We start from the raw sequence: 8802 nt of genomic DNA on the forward strand, positions 1-8802 counted from the left end.
TGAGGCGACTCCCTTTGGTCTAGGAGCATATCCATAGAATGTGACGCCTACTACCCTCTCTGACAATGGCTGAGATTGGGCCCAGTAGCCTGGGAGTGGTTCAAAGCTCCAGCAGCATAGGGGGCCCGATAGCCTGGGCAATCTAGTTGCCCCATGCATCTTGCTCCAGGTGGTCCCCCACCACATTCTTCAGTCTCAGGGCACCCCCAGAAGGAGGAGCTATGGCCACTGGTTGACCATGAAGCATTACATCGGCTGTGTAGGCCACCTGCTGTTCTGTCATGTCCAACCCCTTCACAGCTGCACCAACTGGAGCCACAGCCAGGGCCACGTCCAGAGTGAGACGCTGCGAGAAGATGGCGGGAGCACCCCGGGAGTCTGGATCTTCTTAGCTGTGAGGCCAAGTCTTCAGGGGATGGAGGCCCTGGGTCCTGCCATCGTGGTTAGGGTGTCCGGGACCTTGAGGCACCAGCTGGTGCACCAAACAAGGAGGCAGCTCTCTTCAGAGTAGAGGTGAAGAAAGGAAGGTGAGGCCCTGGAAGAGGGAGAGTTGGCAGGGATCAGACAAGAGGTCAGGCTGTTGGTGGAAGAAGACAGCACGGAGGAGGTGGAAGTGTTGGCGGACGTGGACCACGAGCAGTTGTACTCGCAGGAGCCAAAGGTGAAACCGGAAGAACATAGCCAGGAACTGCAAGGCCAGGAGCCCCGAGTGATCTACCGGCCCATGCTGGAGGGTCTGGATTCACTGGCGGCCCTTTAGCCAGTGAGTTTAACTCTGGGAATGTGAAAGATCACAGGGCCTACGTTCGTATCAGGTGGAACAACCGTCAGAGGAGGAAGTGTCACTTGGTTCAGAGATGTGCCATCTTCCAGGGCATTGCAGCCTTCTGGGCCCAAGCCCCATCCTGATTGCTATTCCTCGGAGTCAGCTGCTCAGGAGGAGGAGAAGGACCAGTAGCAGGAATAGAGGTGGGAACAAGGGCACAGGCAAGGTGAGGGGTGGCCAAGGGAACTGGGTGCTGAGGGTGTCGAGGTCCAAAGATATGGCAGAGGCAGAATTCGTGCATGGCCAAAACAGCTGTAAGTGTCTGAGCCATGACTTTGGGTGACTCCTTTTGGCCTGCATCTGAAGAGGAGCAGTACCCTGGGGGTGGGGATTCTATATCAGGAGTGACCAGAAACATCAGGCAAGAGTAGCATTCCCAGAAAGTTATTATTGTATGTGTGGATAATCCCAGGAATTAACAGAGACAGGGTGAGTCTCACAACCCCTCCCGGTCAGTCAGAGCCCCTGTAGTTGTTCCCACTAGTGCAGTACAGAAGCAGGAGGTTCTCCACACCCAAGGTGGAGATGGAAGGGGCTGCTGGCTGGTACGTTGTGAGTGCCAGATGACTCCAGACACATCCTTGTGAAAATAGGGAGCAGGTCAGGACTCGGGGCTTTCTTTTTAAACACAGATACCCATACAAACACACACACTTGCCCGCAGATAAGGTATGCCAAAGGGACTGCAATTCCTGACGTTTTAAGCAGTGAAATGCCACTATTCAGCACACTCCAGCCAGTCAGAGATCAGAAGTAGTCAGAAACAGACCCTCCCTTGGCGAATGCAGACAACTTCAGATGCCAAAGACCACTGCAGACCAAGAGCCATGAACATGTTTGATGTTATGACACTGGCTGGGGACATCGGTGGGGCGGGCAGGCAAGCGTGAGTGCCCAGAGTGCTTGCAGATATCTGTTCCAGTGTCCCTGTGAAAGGCTGTTGCTGAGCCATGAAAGACGCTGGGATTCTTGGCCTGGGGAGGAGAGGAATTCAGTCTGAGGCCAGTGACAAGGTTTGATCACTCAGAGCTTTTGTGTAATCAAGTTTTATTAAAGTATAAAAGAGAGAGTAAGATTCTGACATAGATATCAGAAGGGGGAGAAAGAGTTCCCCCGCCCCCTGCTAGTCTTTAGCAGGAAGTTATATACCGACTAGTAGGCTGCTATGGAGAAGGCAATGGCACCCCACTCCAGTACTCTTGCCTGGAATATCCCCTGGACGGAGGAGCCTGGTAGGCTGCAGTCCATGGGGTCGCTAAGAGTCGGACACGACTGAGCGACTTCACTTTCACTTTTCACTTTCATGCATTGGAGAAGGAAATGACAACCCACTCCAGTGTTCTTGTCTGGAGAATTCCAGGGATGGGGGAGCCTGGTGGGCTGCCGTCTGTGGGGTCATACAGAGTCGGACACGACTGAAGTGACTTAGCAGCAGCAGCAGGCTGCTAATTAGAGAAAGGAAATGTCTCAACACTCAGAGAGTGGCACCAGGCCCTTCACCTACAACATGTATCTTGAGATAACATTGGCACAAGGTGAGTCATCCTGGGCCATAAAAGGATTGACATGAATCTTGAAGAAAGGCCGGTATCCAAGCAAATACATAGTCTTATTAACATAGATTAGGAGAACACTTGTATGAATAAAACATACTGGTTTGTTGAGGCATTCTCAGTTCTGAGTCTTAGACTGAACCCACTTGAAGAAGGACAGAGTCTAGGGTAAATACATAGTTCATTAACATAGCTTCAGAAAAACATTTCCATAAGAAAAATGCTTTGGTTGGCTCAAGGTTTGAGAAAAGTTAAGTTCATGTGGAACCAGGTGTCCTAATGGCAACACAGCATTTTAAAAGAAGCCTCCTTTTAATTTTCTATAGAAAAGGGGGAAAAAAATCTGACACTTGTAGTTTGTTTCCTCCTGCTGCTTAAGAGAGAGATAAAAATGTCTGACACTTGCAGCCTATCTCCTCCGTTTGTGGGCTCCTAGCCTTCCTGACTCTTACCCTCTCACTTGTTCCTTCCCAGACTAGCCCTGTTGCTTGTGGCTCTACCTGGCCCTGCATGTGGCATGACTGGCTCCTTGACCTGCATTGGATTGTGAACAACCGCCAACTGTCCATCATGGTCAGTGAACAACATAAAGTCTTGCTTAGCTACATTATTGATGAAGGTCAGTGAGGGAGAATGAGGACAGGTAGGGGAGCTGGGCAGGGAAGTGGGGGATTATCTTATGTGGTGTGAGCACGTGGAGTGGAGAAGCAGAAGCTGTTGATGCCTGCTCTGCAGGCAAGCTGCAGACCTTAGAAACTTGCACATTTCCCCTCCTCCTGGTCCTGGCAGGTGCAGGAACTGAGGCATCCCTGGTCCCACTGCATGCTGCTAATTTGCTTTTTGGAGCAAACCCTACTTCAGGAACACAGTGATCGTTAAGGAGTACTACCTTGACATCACTGGTACAACCTGCTTCCCAGGGTGGTGTGGGTGGGTGGGACAAGAGTGGATGCTCCTCCTGCACAATCCTTCCCTGCCTCCCCTGTCTTTCTCCAGGATGTGTGCCCTGTCATTCCACTCTAGTCCACTGGTTCTGGGATTATAAACGAGGACCTCCAAGCCACAGGCTGGAAACCAGCAGTCTTAACTTCCTCAACTGGTTGTTAGATCACAACCAGCCCAGGGTCAAACAGGATTGCTGAGATGGCGTTGCTCTGGGCCTCTGCAGAATTGGCGATTTGTGTTGGAGTTCTTCACTGTTCACGAAGTGTTTGGATCCTGGTGAGCTCCATGCTGACCCTGTTTGTGTTGCCAGCAGATAATCAGTGAAGACCTGTGGCTCGACCTCCTTCAGTACTTCCTAGGGAGGTAGATCCTGCCATGAGAGGTTACTGACAGAAAACTAGATTGTGAGGGGATCAAAGTGAGCCCTGAAAGGACAGCCATGTAGAGGCTGGGACACTCTCCTTTCCCAAATGGGGATGCTCAGGCTCATGCAGGCTGGATGTAGAGCCTGGATTCGGGTCATAGTGACAGCAAGTGACAAGCTGAGCCTGGAGGCTTGGGGACTCCATGTTTCCAAGTCTCACTTGAAGAAGCTCTGATTACAAGATGAGAGAGTCCTAGGTGATTCTGATACAGACAGGGTGAATCAACCACCTTTATCAGAATCATCTTTCCCCAGGTTCAGCCACCCCCAGGCCTCCTGCTGCTCACTGAGTTTGAGATTCCCTTGGGCCCTTAAGTCCAGACCTTCCTCCTGGAAAGCACCACCAGTTGGAATGGGTTTCTCTCCACTCTCCCCTGGCACTTCTGTGCTGACTTTGGGGTCTTCTGTGAATTTCCACATCCACCGATTGGCCTCTCCTCACAACCACAAAGCCAGAAACGACCTAAGGCTGGCTGGTGATAATACTGAACAGCTGGGGGAAGAAATGGACAGGGATCCCAAAAGGGCAAGACACAGTGCCTACTGACACCATCTCCCATATTTCTGGACACAGATGTCTTTAGCTACTGAAACACCTGTGATCCCTGCTTGTGTTTGTGTCACTGTGCCTTCCTCGTGTGTGTTTACACAGGTATACTTATGTTGCCTGTGTTTGCGTGTCTTTCTGTGTGTGTGCATGTGTCTGGCCCACATCAGATGCAGAGATGAGGGTGACAAAACACAAGACTTGGAGGAACAAGAAGAGGAGGCACGAGGCATCCACAGGCTCAGGGAGACTGGTCAGTGTATCTCTGTGGCTCCCTTGTCCAAAACAGGAACGAGGAAAGGATGGCCAGTGACATCTCCGGACACTGGTTCCACAAATCTACAATTACATCAAGAGACATAAACAAGCTCACAGTTTCTGCTGTGTTGACCCGTTTTTTTTTTTTTTTTACTACCAGCCTTTTTCCATGACTGATCTCCTTAACTGAAAACAGCACAGCCCCTCATGTTCTGAAAAGCCCCAAGTGGTGACTGGTCTCTTAGAATCCATCTTCCAGATCTACGGCCCCACCTGGGGAGACTGCCTGCAGTATCTACTCACCCTATTCAATACAGAGGGATGCTGATGAGTCATGACAAAGGCTAGAAAATGGCTCCAGGCCAATGCCCCAGAGGGCTAATTAGATGTGGAGAACTGGGCTTGGGAGAACTTCCCAGAGGAAGAGCCTTGCTGGTATCCCAATGCTGAGGGGGGAAGAAACCAGTTGGAGAAATATTGACAGTCCCTCTCTCCTACAAGGGGTAAAAGATAGGGTGAAGAAGCCTGCTAACGTGGCTAAGACCACTGTGGTGCTACATGAACCAGATGAATGCCTGGCCAGGTTCTGCAAAAGGTTGTGTGAGGCCTTATGGGTTTTCACCCCTTTTGATCTGGAAATTCCCTAAAATAAACGGATGATAAATTCAGCCTTTGAGGGACAGGCCCAATCGGACATCTGGAAAAAAAAAAAAACAGAAGTAGAAGGGTTTGCAGGTAAAAAGGCCACAGAACTGCTTTACCAACAGTCTTTGTCAATCACAGATCAGATCAGTTGCTCAGTCATGTCCAACTCTTTGAGACCCCATGAATCGCAGCATGCCAGGCCTCCCTGTCCATCACCAACTCCTGGAGTTCACTGAGACTCACATCCATCGAGTCAGTGATGCCATCCAGCCATCTCATCCTCTGTCGTCCCCTTCTCCTCTTGCCCCCAATCCCTCCCAGCATCAGAGTCTTTTCCAATGAGTCAACTCTTCGCATGAGGTGGCCAAAGTACTGGAGTTTCAGCTTCAGCATCATTCCTTCCAAAAACATCCCAGGGCTGATCTCCTTCAGAATGGGCTGGTAAACAGCAAAAAGTGGATGAAGCAAAAAGTGGCACCCTTGGTAGCTGTCCTGTCAAAGCATGCGCCCCTGGTGGGACCACACCATAAGGCAAGGGGTCCAGATCTGAAAAGCTCAATTCCCCTCAGCCACGATCAGTGTGCCTATTGCAAGGAAAAGGGACGCTGGGAAAATGAGTGCCCCAGTCGCTCTGAGAAGAAAACCAAAGCAGCAGGCTCACCAAGCTGGTATCAACCTGAGCCACCGGGCACTAATCTGATCAGGCTAGCTCAAGCAGAATCCAAGTAGAGGGCACTAGACTCTTTCCAACTGGGTCCCAGAGAGCCCATGGTCAGAATTAAAATAGGGGGACATCCAATGGACTTTATGGTGGACACTGGTGCTGAGCATTCCGTGGTCACCCAGGAGATAGTCCCCTTATCAGGAAAAAGAAACTACCATCATCGGGGGCACAGGCGCCCAGACTGACAGGCACCCAGACCTGCAGGCCATTTTGCAGTCCTTGACAATGCCGACTGGGGGGCCACGAGGTAGAGCACGAATTCCTCTATTTGCCTGACTGCCCAATTCCCTTGATGAGAAGAGACCTGCTTGCTAAGATGGGGGCCCAGATTTCCTATTCTGCTGATGGGTAACCTCTCCTAAATCTAACAGGCCCACCCTGCTCCTTGATTATGACTCTTGCTCTAAGGTGAGAAGAAGAATGGCACCTGTATTCCTCCCTTCCAGGAGAAGGGACCATTCCTCCAGAATCAGAGACTGAGTACCCACCTGTTTGGGCCAAGGAAAATGCTCCCGGTCTGGCAAAACCCCTTGCTCCCATCCTGATTGATCTGAAACCAAGAGCACAGCCTGTAAAACTACAACAGCATCTGATTCCCCAGTAGGCCCGGCTGGGAATCCAGGCTCATTTAGACAGACTACTCCAAACATGGACTTCTGATGAAATGCCAGTCACCCTGGAACACCCCACTACTACCTGTGAAGAAGCCAGGGATGCAAGACAACCATCTGGTTCAGGACTTAAGAGCGTAATCAAGGCAACAATTACTCTGCTCCTGGCAGTGCCTAAACTGTACACCCTACTGGGACTGATCCCTTCCACAGCTGAATGGTTTACTTGCTTGCACTTAAAAGATGTCTTCTTCTGCCTCCAGCTTGCACCTGTCAGCCAACCACTATTTGCTGCTGAATGGGAAAACTCACACACGGAAAACAAGGAACAGCTCTCTTGGACGAGGCCTCCTCAGGGTTTCAAGAACTCCCCTACTCTCTTCAGCAGAGCTGTGGCCACTGACTTCATGCAATTTCCTGGTCAGGACTTAGACTGTGTCCTGCTGAAATAGGTCATTGAGCACAACACAGGCTCGATGCCTAGAAGGACAAAGGCCCTCATCTCCTTGCTAATCGAAGCTGGGTACTGTTATCAAAGAAAAACACACAAATCTGTAAAAGACAAGTCAAATATCTAGGTTTTAACATCATCTGGGGCCAGCGAATGCTGGGAACTGAAAGGAAACAAGCAGTTTGTGCCAACGCTACCCCTACCATTCACCAGAAGGTCCACGAGCTCCTGGGAGCAGCAGGATTCTGCAGGATATGGATCCCTGTATTTTTCATACCTGGCCAGACCCCTCTATGAGGCCCTGAAAGGAGAATAAAAGGCTCCCCTTGAATGGGAGCCAAGAGGTGGCACTTCAAACAATTTAGGCCAAAGTCTCCGATGCCTCAGCCCTCGAGCTTCCCAATGTAACCAGAGAGCTCAATCTCTGTGTTCATGAAAAGTACAAAATGGCCTTGGGAGTCTTGACCCAAAAATTCAGGCCTTGGCAAAGGCAGGTGGCCTACTTGTGTAAATAGATGGCCACGCTACCTTCGAGCAGTAGCAGCCACCTCCTTGCTAGGGAGGGCAGCTGACAAATTAATGTTGGGGCAAAACCTAAATGTTAAGGTCATACACTCAGTTGTAACCCTGTTGGATAGCAGAGGCCACCACTGGCTCACACATGCACAAATGACTCAGTATCGAGGGTTACTATGTGAACATCCATGGTAAAACTGGAAGTTGTATGAACTCTAAAATCAGCTATCTTTCTAACAAAACAAGCAGGGCCCTTGGAACAGGATTGTTTGGAATTCCTAGATGAAGTATTTTCTAATAGACCAGACCTGACTGACAAGCCATTCCACAACCCAGACCTGGTCCTATATACTGATGGTAGCAGCTACATGGAAAACAAAAAGAAGATGACTGGGTATGCTGTAGTGTCTGACTCTGAAGTGGAGGAAGGAGAGGAGCTTCCTCAAGGATGGTCAGTGCAGACAGTGGAGTTATGGGCATTAATCAGGGACCTGGAACTCAGCTGAGAGCAGCGAGTCAATACCTATACAGACTTGCGGTATGCTTTCACTACTCTACATGTCCACGGAGCCTTATACAAGGAAAGAGGACTCCTTACAGCAGGAGGGAAAGGGATCAAAACCCAAGTCGAAATCCTGAAACTTCTGGAAATAGTATGGGAACCGAAGAAAGTGGCAGTTGTCCACTGCAAAGGCCACCAAAAGGAAGGTGACCCAGTGGCCGAAGGGAACAGTCATGCTGATGCAGCCACCAAGGAGGCTGCCCAGGGGCAGCTGCCAGACAAATCGAAAGTCCTGCTAGCCCTGGAGATACCAGCTGCCCCCAGGTACTTTCTCAAGGAGGAAAAATGGATAAAAATGGAAGGGGGAGCCAAGGCCAAGATGGGATGTTGACTCACACAAGACCACAAGTCTATGTTCTGGCTCAACTTGCCTACAAGCTGGTGTACCAGCAACATGAACTGACCCATATGGGCAAGACTGCCTTAGAGATTTTGCTAGGCCCATACTACCTCGTTGCTCACCTCCCCACACTCTGTTCTTCTGTCTCCCAACGATATGTAACCTGTTTACAAAATAATGCTCGCCAGGGGTCTAGTAGGTCGGCAGGGACACAACATTGTGGATTTATCCCCCTTTGAGGATACGGAATCAGGTTTTTCTGAAATCACCCCAAATCAAGGATTTAGATACCTTGTAGTTTTTATCTGCACCTTTTCAGCCTGGTTGGAAGCCTTTCCTACCCGAACTGAAAAAGCAAGACAAGTAATCAAGGCACTCCTGAAAGACATTGCCCCCAGAT

The 8802-nt window shown here is 50.1% G+C and overlaps 1 pseudogene; it reads left to right on the plus strand.

The window, feature by feature from the left end:
* Nucleotides 1–238: 238 nt before the first annotated feature.
* Nucleotides 239–3648, plus strand: LOC112582032 (annotated as a pseudogene).
* Nucleotides 3649–8802: the final 5154 nt, after the last annotated feature.

The sequence above is a fragment of the Bubalus bubalis genome, chromosome X (genome assembly GCF_019923935.1).
Source record: "Bubalus bubalis isolate 160015118507 breed Murrah chromosome X, NDDB_SH_1, whole genome shotgun sequence".
Lineage (NCBI taxonomy): Eukaryota > Metazoa > Chordata > Mammalia > Artiodactyla > Bovidae > Bubalus > Bubalus bubalis.